Here is a 13,805-nt window from a genome sequence, read left to right as displayed (position 1 = left end):
AAGAGAAGGGATGGCTAATCTGAATAATGTGTTCAATGAAGAAAAATACAGTTCTTCATAACAGGAATATTTAGCATACCTCTGAGCAACTGAGATATAGGAGGAAAATAGGGAGAAAAGTACACACTTGACATTGTTGTGATTTTTCAAACAGTTTATATCTTTTTCTTCTTTCATTTTGATCAATAAAGTATATAAGTCTTGGCAGGTACCCCCATCCTAAATGCTAGATGTGTACAAATGATTTGAAAAGTTATGGTCTTTGTACTTGGCTGCCTAATGTGAAGAGCTGACTCATTGGAAAAGACTCTGGTGCCAGGAAAGACTGAGGGCAAGAGGAGAAGGGAGCAACAGATGATGAGATGGTTGGATGGCATCACTGACTCGATGGATAAGTTTGAGCAAGTCTGGGAGATAGTGAAGGACAAAGAACCCTGGTATGCTGCTGTTCATGGGGTCGCAGAGTTAGACAGGACTTAATGACTGAACAACTGTACTTGTAATGTAGGGGGAGGCTAGGTGAAGCATACTAGTCCTCCCATCTCTGTTTGGAAACAAAACACTTTTATTTATTATGTATGTTATGGTTATATTCAGGCTTCTCTGTTGACTCAGACAGTAAAGAATTTACCTGCAGTTTACCTGCAGGAGACCCGGGTTGAATCCCTGGATTCAGAAGATTCCCTGGAGAAGCGACTGGCAACCCACTCCAATATTCTTGCCTGGAGAATTCCATGGACAGAGGAGTCAGGAGGACTGCAGTCCATGGGGTTGCAATGAGTCAGACACGACTGACTAACATTTTCACTTTTTCACTTGCATCATTATATTCAAGGTTATATTTGAACAAATTCTGTTGTTTAAACATTGAACTACATATAGCAAAGACAGAAATGTTGCCACCTCCAAAGTAAGAACAGAAGACACTTAGGAAAATTCTGAAGAAGCAGGAAGAATGGAAGTGAGGAAAGCACCCTTGGGAATGCAAATATAAGGTAAACCATGGTTTTAACAGTGAAAAGGATCAGAAATACAAATAAACCTTTGTATGTGACCAGCTGTGAATCCCTAGGTAAGTAACTTGGTGAAGTTTCATCAAAGGTGAAAAGTCACTCATGAAAGATCCTTGGAAGGAAAGGATCTTGACATTAGATCTACAAGAAGTTCAGCTCTGGAGATGCTTTTGAAAAAGTAATGATTGGAAAGCATGGAGGAAACAGAAGACCTAAGTAAAATGCCCAGTATTCTACATGTTTTTTAATGGTTCTTTCTCTCAAAAATGTGTTATTGATGGATTTAAGATTTGTTCATATGTTCTGTACTCAGGGGAGGATTTTATTTTTAAAATCAGAAATAAGAAATTGGCTAATCCTGTAAAACATTCAAAAATAAGTATCACTTGACTTTTCTATCAGTACATTATACTCCCTGTGGAATATAGCCAAATTCCTTGTTCTAGAATCAACTGTATAATCACCAAGATAATCAATGAAGCTTTGTAGTTAGTTCTGGTTAATAGCGCTAGAGTATAGTCTCTGAACATCTCTATTGGCATTTTAGATTGGATAATTCTTTGTTTGGGTGGGGAGAGTTGTGCCTTTCAGAATGTTTAACAGCATTCCCAGTCACTTTCTGCTAGGGGCCATAGAATATCCCTAATTGTGATAAACAAAAACATCTCCATACATTGCTAAGTGTCCCGGGGGTGGGGGGGGCGGGGCGCAAAACTGCCTCTACTTAAAATAAATTAAAACTATTTAAAATGTAAATGAGCAGTCAAATCCCATTATGAGTCTGAGTTTATTCCCTGACATACAGTGTGTTGAACAGTCAATCCTCAAATCAGGCAATGAATGAGTGAGTGAAAAAGTTGTGATTGGGAAAAATTACATGAAGCTAGGAGTCAGGAGAAGTGAAATGAGGTTCTAGCTCTCCTAGTCTCTAGCTATTTGTCCTTGAATCTATGGCTTCCCCTTACTGATAAAATGAAGATATTTTAATATAGTAGCATATACTATGACCCATTCCTGCTCAAAGACTATGACACATTTGTGACTATTCATAAATTTATATATCAATACACCTGGTTCTTCGGGTATTGAACTCTTGCAAAGACTGGAGACTCAAGAGGGCTGTGTGTTTTCTTGTTAGGGTCTGACCTGAAAGGTTTTCAGTATTTTTTCCTTTGGTGAGAGGATTCACCTCATATCTACTCTCACTGTTTACTTCCATGAGAAATGAAAGGAAAAAGTGAACTCTGACAAAGGCATTTATTTGGCCCTAAGATGATATTAATTTTTTCCACCCCTGGAGAAGAGGCCTGGGGCTAAGCTGCTTGGGTTATGCAAGCACCTTCTGCTGAGCTCAGAAGCCTAGGCCAAGTGGGCAAGGAATCAAGAGTGAACTTCCATGGGAATTACAGTGCCCATTTCTCTCCTCTTGCCTCCCTTCCCAGAAAACCAACGTCAGAGGATGTTCCTCATTTCCGCCCTAAGTAGGTTGCCATTTTCCCATTGCATCACAGGTCTAAGATGAGAGATTATTTTGACTCCCAAGAGTTGTTTTCAGAGCACACCAGTTAATTAGGTGACAAGACAACAGGGTGGAGTGATACTTTATTATTCTGGATGTCTCCACACCCACAATGGATTTGGCCTGGTGCCGAAGTCAGTCACCCTCACAGCAGTGGCATCTTACAATGCAACCTCGCCCAGATGACAACAAATTGTATTTTTTAAGGACTAACTTTAATTTAAAAATTGCATATAGTCATTCATCTAGAGGCAAAAAAAAAAAAAAAAATTGTGTCAGAGCTTCCCTCTCTTCTTCTCCAAACCTCACATACTTGTTTGAGATTTTGAGATGTGACGAGCTAGACTTGTAGGTAAATATATAATACCTGATAAAGACAGGAGCTGAGGCACACAATACCAGTCTTCACCAAGAAGAGTGACTGGCTTCTTCTTAACACCTTATGGCTCAGAAATTCCTTCCTTTTATATTGTTTAATTATATCTTCATTCAGGTTCACTTTTGTATTTATTTTTTTAAAAACTTTTAATTTTATATTGGAATATAGTTTCAGGTGGACAGCAAAGGGACTCAGCCATATATATACATGTATTAGGGCTCCCTCTTGATAGTGTACATTCTATGGGTTTGGACAAATGTATAAAATGTATAATGCCTGTTTCCACCATTATAGGATTATACAGAGTATTTTCAGTATCTTAAATATTTTCTGTGAAGCAATATTATTATATTGGTTGATACATTTCATTAGTACAGTTTAATTGGTCTACCTTCTTTTTGTTCCCTTTTTTCATTTCCCAGTGTGCCTCACCTCATTAGTAATTTAGGAATTTAATCTCCCTCACTTTGGATAAAAGTGAGGACTGGAATTAAAAGGCTTCCTAATTCCATATCAAACACTATTTTGACTTTATTCATGAACTTGCAAATGAGCTAAAGGCGTAAGAGGCTGGTAACAGAAAGAAAAGGCATTCCCTCCAGTCTCATTCCCTGCTGGATAATAAGCCACTTCCTCTCTTTTCAACAGGTGAAGTATTTGAAAACTTATGGGCTTAGAGTGAGCTGTTTGATTTTCTAAACGATTTGAAAAGGTATTGCTTCTTGATGACTCAGAAGACCTGTCAGTCTGTCCAGCCATGTGCGGCTATTGTTCATTAAGAGCGACCCAGTTCCTTACAAAACTATACCAGCTGGAGTACAATAAGTTGTCCAAAGCAAGGGGTACCAAGAAGGAAATAACTCCCCTCACCTGGAGTCTATTAGTTCAGTTCAGTTCAGTCACTCAGTCATGTCCAACTCTTTGCACGCCAGGCCTCCCTGTCCATCACCAACTCCCGGAGTTCACTCAGACTCATGTCCATCGAGTCCGTGATACCATCCAGCCTTCTCATCCTCTGTCGTCCCCTTCTCCTCCTGCCCCCAATCCCTCCCAGCATCAGAGTCTTTTCTAATGAGTCAACTCTTTGCATACGGTGGCCAAAGTATTGGAGTTTCAGCTTTAGCATCAGTCCTTCCAATGAACACCCAGGGCTGATCTCCTTTAGAATGGACTGGTTGGACCTCCTTGCTGTCCAAGGTACTCTCAAGAGTCTTCTCCAACATCACAGTTCAAAAGCATCAATTCTTCAGCACTCAGCTTTCTTCACAGTCCAACTCTCACATCCATACATGACCACTGGAAAAACCATAGTCTTGACTAGACGGACCTTTGTTGGCAAAGTAATATCTCTGCTTTTGAACATGCTATCTAGGTTGGTCATACCTTTCCTTCCAAGGAGTAAGCGTCTTTTAATTTCATGGCTGCGATCACCATCTGCAGTGATTTTGGAGCCCCCAAAAATAAAGCCTGACACTGTTTCTCCATCTATTTTCCATGAAGTGATGGGACCAGATGCCATGATCTTCGTTTTCTGAATGTTGAGCTTTAAGCCAACTTTTTCACTCTCCTCTTTCACTTTCATCAAGAGGCTTTTTAATTCCTCTTCACTTTCTGCCATAAGGGTGGTGTCATCGGCATACCTGAGATTATTGATATTTCTCCTAGCAATCTTGATTCCAGCTTGTGCTTCTTCCAGCCCAGGGTTTCTCATGATGTACTCTGCATAGAAGTTAAATAAGCAGGGTGACAATATACAGCCTTGACATACACCTTTTCCTATTTGGAACCAGTCTGTTGTTCCATGTCCAGTTCTACCTGTTTCTTCCTGACCTGCATACAGGTTTCTCAAGAGGCAGGTCTGGTGGTCTGGTATTCCCATCTCTTTCAGAATTTTCCACAGTTTATTGTGATCCACACAGTCAAAGGCTTTGACATAGTCAATAAAGCAAAAATAGATATTCTTCTGGAACTCTCTTGCTTTTTCGATGATCCATCAGATGTTGGCAATTTAATCTCTGGTTCCTCTATCTTTTCTAAAACCAGCTTGAACATCTGGAAGTTCATGGTTCATGTATTGCTGAAGCCTGGTTTGGAGAATTTTGAGCATTACTTTACTACTGTGTGAGATGAGTGCAATTGTGCAGTAGTTTGAGCATTCTTTGGCATTGCCTTTCTTTGGGATTGGAATGAAAACTGACCTTTTCCAGTCCTGTGGCCACTGCTGAATTTTCCAAATTTGCTGGCATATTGAGTGCAACACTTTCACAGCATCATCTTTCAGGTTGAAATAGCTCAACTGGAATTTCATCACCTCCACTAACTTTGTTCATAGTGATGCTTTCTAAGGCCCACTTGACTTCACATTCCAGGATGTCTGGCTCTAGGTCAGTGATCACACCATCGTGATTATCTGGGTTGTGAAGCTCTTTTTTGTATAGTTCTCCTGTGGAGAAGGTAATGGCACCCCACTCCAGTACTCTTGCCTGGAAAATCCCATGGGCGGAAGAGCCTGGTAGGCTGCAGTCCATGGGGTCGCTAAGAGTCGGACACGACTGAGCGACTTCACTTTCACTTTTCACTTTCATGCATTGGAGAAGGAAATGGCAACCCACTCCAGTGTTCTTGCCTGGAGAATCCCAGGGACGGGGGAGCCTGGTAGGCTGCTGTCTATGGGGTCACACAGAGCCGGACATGACTGAGGTGACTTAGCCGTTAGCCTGTGTATTCTTGCCACCTCTTCTTAATATCTTCTGCTTCTGTTAGGTCCCTACCATTTCTGTCCTTGATTGAGCCTGTCTTTACATGAAATGTTCCCTTGGTATCTCTAACTTTCTTGAAGAGATCTCTAATCTTTCCCATTCTGTTGTTTTCCTCTATTTCTTTGCATTGATCGCTGAGGAAGGCTTTCTTATCTCTCTTCGCTATTCTTTGGAACTCTGCATTCAGATGCTTATATCTTTCCTTTTTTCCTTTGCTTTTCACTTCTCTTCTTTTCACAGAAGCAGAGTCTATTAGGTGTGTACCTAAAATTAAGCACTGGTTTTTAGCACTTCCTACAAAATATTTCAACAGTTTAAAAGACCCAGAAGTGGATTTCCCAGTTGTGGTCTCTAATTCAATGTTGTCAGCAGCCTAATGAAACGACCTTTCTAACAACAGATAGCACTGGGCACTCTCCATACTCGAGGTACCATCTAAAGACTTTACATGAAATACCTCATGTAATCCTCATGGCAATCATGTAACACTTCTCAGGTTAGTGTTTAAGAAACTGAGACAGAGAGTTTAGGAAAAGTATCCCTGGTCACACAGCCAAAAAGTCAGTTTTTGAATTCAGATAGCATTGCTCCAGGAGAAGGCAATGGCACCCCACTCCAGTACTCTTGCCTGGAAAATCCCATGTATGGAGGAGCCTGGTAGGCTGCAGTCCATGGGGTTGATAAGAGTCCAACATGACTGAGCGACTTAACTTTCACTTTTCACTTTCATGCATTGGAGAACGAAATGGCAACCCACTCCAGTATTCTTGCCTGGAGAATCCTAGGGACCGGGGAGCCTGTGGGCTGCCGTCTATGCCGTCGCACAGAGTTGGACACGACTGAAGCAATTTAGCAGCAGCAGCATTGCTCCAAAGCCAACATTTCTAAGTTATATCTCCATTGACTCTCAAGTAGGCTTCAGCATGTATAACTTGAACTGCTACCAATAATAATAGCTGTTTTAACCTTTTCACAAATCATGTCAGTCTGCTCAACAATTCTATAAAGTGAATGATTCTCTTATCATGTTTGCTGAGATCAATATGCTAGCAAGTTACACATTTCCAAAAACTACTCGTCTTCTGTGGTACAGGTTAGAGAATTAATCTTCTCTGTCCAGACAGTATTGGGATCCACCTGCAGGAGATCGGCCAGGAATCCTGAAACACTTTGCTTTGGCATTAAGAAGCAGGAGTCTGGAAGGATGAAAACTGCGCCCTCTATCAAAATAAATTATGACATTTGCAGTTAGATCATACAACTTAGGAGATCAAGGTACTGTGGATGTGTGGTTTTAAATTTAAATAATTAGGAAAAATCATTCTGTTAGTCTTAGCAAATGGTGCTTTGTGACCCCATGAACTGTAACCCACCAGGCTCCTCTGTCCTTGGGATTCTCCAGGCAAGAATAATCGAGTGGGTTGCCATTTCTTTCTCCAGGGGACCTTCCTGATCCAGAGATTGAACCTGTATCCCTTTCATCCCCTGCATTGGCAGGCAGATTCTTTACCATTGAGCCACCTGGTAAACCCTTTAAATTTAAGTAATTAGGAAAAATCATTCTATTTGTCTTAACCCTCATATCTTCATCTGTAAACTAAACAAGAGAGCTGGATGACTTTGTGTCCTATCCTGCCCTAAAAATGCTTAACTAATTTTTAAAATTAGCATTTTTGTTCTTAAAGATAATACCCACTTGGTGCAAAAAACTTATCAGACAAGAAAAATGAAAGAGAAATATGAAAAATCATAGGTAATTCTCTCAGAGATAACAAATGTTAGGATTGTCATGTAAATCCATTTCTGTCTTCCTTGAGAGAGATATACATATATATATAAATTTTTTGAAATAGTATGATATTGAATGTCAATTTTTTTTGCTAAAGTTGAGTTTATTGAAGTGAAATTTATAAAGGCAAAATTCAAAGTTTTGGGTGTATATTTGCATAAGTTACGACTAACAGTCACTTGTGTAACACACTTTACCACAGAGTATTTTCATGTGCACCTTTGTGGTCAATTCTGTATCCTGTCCTTTGGTTCATGGCCCCTGGAAGCCACTGATCTGACTTCTGCCCTTGTAATTTTGTCACTTTAAAACTGTCATATGAATGGAATTTTGTATCTGGTTTCTTTCACTTAGAATAATGTTCTTAATGTTCATCCATGGTGGAGTAGTTCATTTCTTTTTATTCTTGAATAAAAATCCACTGTAAGGATGTGCAATAGTTTTTTTTTAATCCATTCACCAACTGACGTACATTTGGATCATGTCTGTTTCTCAGTGATTATGAACAAAATTGCTATAAATATTCTTTTATAAGTTTTATATGAACATATATTTTAATTTTCTTTTGAATAAATACTTAAAAGTGAGATTTCTGAGTCCAATGATAAGTATATGGTTAGCTTTATAGAAAAAAAGGATTTTGTAATCTACATGTTTTAAAACCTTTTTTTTTTTTGGAATTTTGCTAAGATAGTACCATATGAAGAAGTCCTGTATATTCTTTACCCAGTTTCCCCCATAATGAAATCTTACATAATTATAGTATAAAAGCAAAACTAGGAATTTTATTTTGATGAAATGTATCAGAGTGGTTCCATGTTATTTTATTGAATGCAGAGTTGTGTCATCAATCAGGATATAGGATTTTCCATCACCACAAAGATTTCCCTCATGCTACTTCAGTAGAGTCCATCCATACCCTCCATTCCCTCTCCAACAGCCATCCTTCACCTCTGACAATCTGTTTTCCATGTCTGTAATTTTGAATGTTATATAAATTGACCTACATTATATGCATTTTGGAGATAGCCTTCCTTCACTTAGAATAATGCCCTTGAAATCCATCCAAGTGGTTACATGTATACATAATTGATTCCTTTTTATTGCTGAATAGGATTCCATGGCTCGGTGTACTAAAATTTGTTTAGATGCTCAGTTGCTTTAGTTGTATCCAACTTGTTGCAACCGCATGGACTATAGCCTGCCAGGCTCCTCTGTCCGTGGGATTTCCCAGGTAAGAATACTGGAGTGGGTTGCCATTTCCTCCTCCAGGGGATCTTTTCAACTGACCCAGGAATGAAATTTGAGTCTCTTGCATTGGCAGACAAATTCTTTATCACTGAGCCACCAGGGAAGCCCAAAGTTTGTTTAACCATTCACCTATTGAGGGACATTGTAGTTGTTTCCAATTTGGAGATATTATAAATAAAGCTACTGCAGGTTTTTGTGTGGATGTAAGTTTTCATTTTTCTGGGATAATTGCCCAGGAGTGCAATTACTGGGTAGTATAATTAGTATATGTTTAGTTTTGTAAGCAGCTGCCAACTTACTTTCCAGAGCGGCTGCACCATTTACATTCCTACCAGAAACATATGAGAGATCTGGTTTCTCCAAACACTTGCCAGCATTCTGTGGTCACTATTGTTTATTTTAGTCATTCTGGCATCCCACTCTTCTAAAGTTACTTTCTGCTCTTTCCTTTCTCATATATCAACACAGTCAAAAGGAGTACTACATATTCTTTCATAGACACCCCACATTATTTTGCTCCTGGAATTTTGTGTGTGTCATTCTGCTGAAAAATCAGTTACATTACCATCCCCACATGTTCAAATATTCTTAATCCTCAAGGCCCACTGCTATCTTCCAGATAGAAATAATACATCTTTCCTGGACATTTCACTTGTACTTTTTTTATGACACGTTAATATTTTATGTTCTGTTGAATCATTTCTGAGGCAAGTATTGGCTTCCTTACCAGGGTGCTAGATTCCTTAATGCAGAAAATTTTTTTTTTAATATTTTTATTCTTCCAGAAACTATGATTTTCAAGCTTTCAATTAATAAAATTCAACATGATGCCTACAAATTGATATTGATCTAAATTTGTGGTTGGCATTAGTATCCTTATATATAAGGATCCAAGAGAAAAATGCTTAATTTCAAATCTCTATGTTGAACGCTTTCTTAATCCTATACCAACCCCATTGTTTCTAGTTATTTCTACATAGGTTTCTATATAGCATTCAAATTTTATAGTTTAAAATCCACTTATTCTACCCAGGCTCAAATAGTAGCAGCCCGTGCATGTGATCTCCTAAGTGTTAGTTGTGGTTTTTCTGCCATCTCTGGTGTAAAAGACAATCTCTCTAAGACAACCACCTGCTTTATTTCTGGACAGATTTCATTGCTAGAGAGATTTCCCTTTCAGTGGAGTCATAACAGCCTCTAACTTTGGTCAGATTCTAGCTCTACTCTCTTGGGTTACATGGAGTAAATTTTTTTTTTTCCTACTTGATCATAAGGAATTTCAAGACTTTCCTAAGTATTCAAAATGCCAGTGGGTAACAATTCTGTCTTCAAGTGAGTTATAAACTATGAATTTATAAACATATGAATAGTTTTCATCTAATGAAACAATAAGAAATATTCTCTCATTTAATTTTTATAAGTCTAGGTCTCCTTTGTTAGGTACAAACATTAAGAGTAGTAAGAGAGTCGTCTTTGGTAAACTGATCTCTTTGTCATGTTGAAATGATTCTCCTTATCCCTGGTAATATTCTTTGCTCTGAAATCTACATTTTCTGATATTCATATAGCCAATCAAGCTTTCTTTTGATTAATGTTAATCATCTTTTTACTTTCAACCTATTTCTATCTTTATATTTCGGAGAAGGCAATGGCACCCCACTCCAGTACTCTTGCCTGGAAAATCCCATGGACGGAGGAGCCTGGTAGGCGGCAGTCCGTGGGGTTGCTAAAAGTCAGGCACGACTGAGCGACTTCACTTTCACTTTTCACTTTAATGCATTGGAGAAAGAAATGGCAACTCACTCCAGTGTTCTTGTCTGGAGAATCCCAGGGACGGGGGAGCCTGGTGGGCTGCCGTCTATGGGGTCGCACAGAGTCAGACACGACTGAAGCGACTTAGCAGCAGCAGCAGCATCTTTATATTTAAAGTGCATTTATTGAAAGCAGCAAATAGCTGCATTTTCCTTTTTCATCTAATTTGACAATCTGTCTTTCAATTTACACACTTACATATAACACACATATTTTATGTCTAATACACTTTTTGTTGTTCAGTCACTAAGTCGTCTCTTACTCTTTGTAACTCCATGGTCTGCAAAACACCAGGCTTTCTTGTCCTTCACTATCTCCCGGAGTTTGTTCAAATTCATGTCTATTGAGTTGGTGATGCTATCTAACCATCTCATCCTCTGCCACCCTCTTCTCCTCCTGCCGTAATCCATCCCAGCATCTGGGTCTCTTCCAATGAGTCGGCTCTTTGCATCAGATGGCCATAGTATTGGAGCTTTAGCAACAGTCCTTCCCATGAATATTCAGAGTTGCTTTCCTTTAGGATTGACTGGTTTGATCTTCCTTGAAATTTTATATAAAACATATTTACATTTAATATATATTTTTAATAAAATACATAGATTTAAATATAGATTATTGAGTCTGCCATCTTTATGTTTCCTATTGGTCCCATCTGTTTTCTTACTACCTTTATCCTTTTTTCTGCTTTTGGATAAATCAAGTATTTTATGATTTCATTGCATCTCCTTTGTTAATTTATTATCATGTATAGATTTTTAGTTTTTTATTATTAAAGCAGTTGTTTTTAAAAGAGTTGTAAATAATAAGAAAAATTCTTATATATTTCCCCATGTAGTTACTCTTTCTAATGATACTCTTTCCTTTGTGTAGATCCATATTTTCATGTGATATGTATTTTTCTCTTGCCTGAAAATCTACCTTTAACATTTCTTTTAGTAAAGGTATGCAGTAAGGGATGAATTCTTTCAACTTTTATATATGTGAAAAAGTCTTTATTTCACCATCATTTTTTTTTTCACCATCATTTTTAAAAGATGTTTTTATTGGGCACAGAGTCCTAGATTGACAGTATTTTCTTTCATGCTTTAAAGATCTTTAAAGATGTTGCTTCACTGTGTTTTTACTTGTGCTGTTTCCAAAGAGAAAAACTGTCATTCTCCTAGTCTTTATTATTCTATATATAACAGCCTTTCTATACCCACCCTCTGGCCCTGTAGTTGCTATAAGGACTTCCTCACTGTTTTTGAGCAACTTGCTAATGATATGCCTTGGTATGGGTTCTTTCTATTTCTTATATTTAGAGTTCATTAAGATTCTTGACCTGTTGGTTTATAGTATGGAAAATTTGGGGCCATTATTACTTCAAATATTTTTTCTGCTTTCCCAGGCCAACTTTTGAGAACTCTAGTTAAATTGATATCAGTCTTCTTTTATTAGTTGTCCCACAGACCACTGATGTTCTTATCTTTTTCCTCTGTGTTTTATTTTGCATCATTTATATCATATGTCTTTTATAATTAATCTTTTTATGATGACATCCAATTTACCATTAATCATATGTAGTATATTTTAAATTTTGTGCTCCAAGGTCCAATTTTTATTTTTTGTAATTTGTATCTTCCATGTCTCTTCCTTATATTTTCAAACATATGGAGCATGGTTATAACTGTTTTGTTGCCCTTGTCTGATAATTACAACATCTGTGACAGTTTTGAGTTAGTTTTAATTGATTGATTTTTCTCCTCACTATTTTCTTCTTTAGCATGCTTGGTAATTTTTATTGAATACCAGACATTATTTTATATTATTGAGTAGAGAATGATTTTTTATTTCTGTAAATAATTTTTAATTTTGTTCTCAGATACAGTTCTGTTCATCGAAAACTGTGAGTTCTTTTGGGTCTTGCTATTACCATTTGTTAGGTAAGAGGGGAGAAATATTCACACTAGAGCTAATTATCATTTAGTACTGTGACACAGCCCGTATGAGTACTCTGTCCAGTAGGGTTGAGTTGCCTTATGAATTTTGAGATTTTTCCAGTGTGATTGATAGGAACAGGTACTAGTCCTGATCCTGTATAAACATAGGGTACTGTTCTCTTTAATCATTTCAGATGGACCTTTCTTTGATCTTGACTAGTTACTCATATGTGTTTGGTGATCAGAATTCTGCAGAATCCTTAGGGTTATTCATATTTTTAGGGTTTCCACTCATCAGCTCTCTCATCTCCAATATTCTGTTTTGATAAATTTCAACTGACTTCACCTTCCTGGAGTCTCAGCTGTCTCCTTAACACAGGGTCTGCATGGCTGTACCTGAGTTTCTCCTCCATTCTCTGTGACCTGTAAATTTTCTAAGGACAGTGAACTGGGGCAATTTTAAGGTTCATCTTGTTTGTTTACTATCTGTTTATCATGGGTCACTTGTCTCCATTTCAAGAGACTGCTGTTCAGTATCTTGAAAACCATTGTTTCATCTATTTTATGTGTTTGTTTTTATTTGTTTACTTACTACAGAAGTGTAGTAAGTTCTGCAGTACTGCAGAAGTGTATCTCCAGTTCCTATTACTTTGCTGGAATCATGAGTCCAGCCAATTCTTTGGATTGAATTTTCCTTCTTAACATGAATTCCATTTCCTGTTTCTTGGTCTGTCTGTGGTAATTGTGGATTGTATGCTAGTCATTTTCTGTTTACTTTGTTAGGTGATGCATATTTTTCTTTCCTCTAAATGTCCTTGAAGTTGGTTCTGGAACATAGTAAAATTACTTGAAAATACTTAGATAATTTCTAGCCTTGCTTTTAAGCTTTGTTAGGTAGAAGCAGAGCAGCCTTTTGTGGATTATTTTGTCCCCCTACTAGAGAAATATCTTCTCAGATTTCTATCCGAATGACATATTTTTTCCCCCATTTTATTGGTGGGAACACAAGCCATCTCCTCTCCTGTTTAAACTCGAATATTATTCCCTCTACTTCTTAGGGTGATTTTTTCCCCCAGCCTTGAGTAGTTTTCTCATATAGAATTATTTATTACCACTCATTTGAAGACTCTAGGTGGATAATTTGCTACAAATCTCTCCTTGAAGTTCTCTCCTCTTGGTACCATGCCACGTAAATTTTAGTTCTCTTGGTCTCCCCAACTTTCAGCTTTCTATCCTCATCTCAGGGAGACTGCTGTGCTCTATCTGTGTTTTCTCTATGCAAAAGCCTAGAAACTATAGACAGTAAACTGTGGCAATGTAGCTCTAACTGGGGTTTTATTCTCACTCCCAGGGATCATGACCTG

General features: G+C 37.9%; 1 protein-coding gene across 4 annotated transcripts in view; it reads left to right on the top strand.

The window, feature by feature from the left end:
- The window catches only part of SPINK5 (serine peptidase inhibitor Kazal type 5), a 264,208-nt gene that overhangs the window by 150,692 nt on the left and 99,711 nt on the right, over positions 1 to 13,805 (top strand). The window lies entirely within an intron of this gene.

Source organism: Bubalus bubalis, chromosome 9 (genome assembly GCF_019923935.1).
Source record: "Bubalus bubalis isolate 160015118507 breed Murrah chromosome 9, NDDB_SH_1, whole genome shotgun sequence".
Lineage (NCBI taxonomy): Eukaryota > Metazoa > Chordata > Mammalia > Artiodactyla > Bovidae > Bubalus > Bubalus bubalis.
Note: the sequence above shows the minus strand (reverse complement) of the source record. Positions and strands in the feature narration are given on the sequence as shown.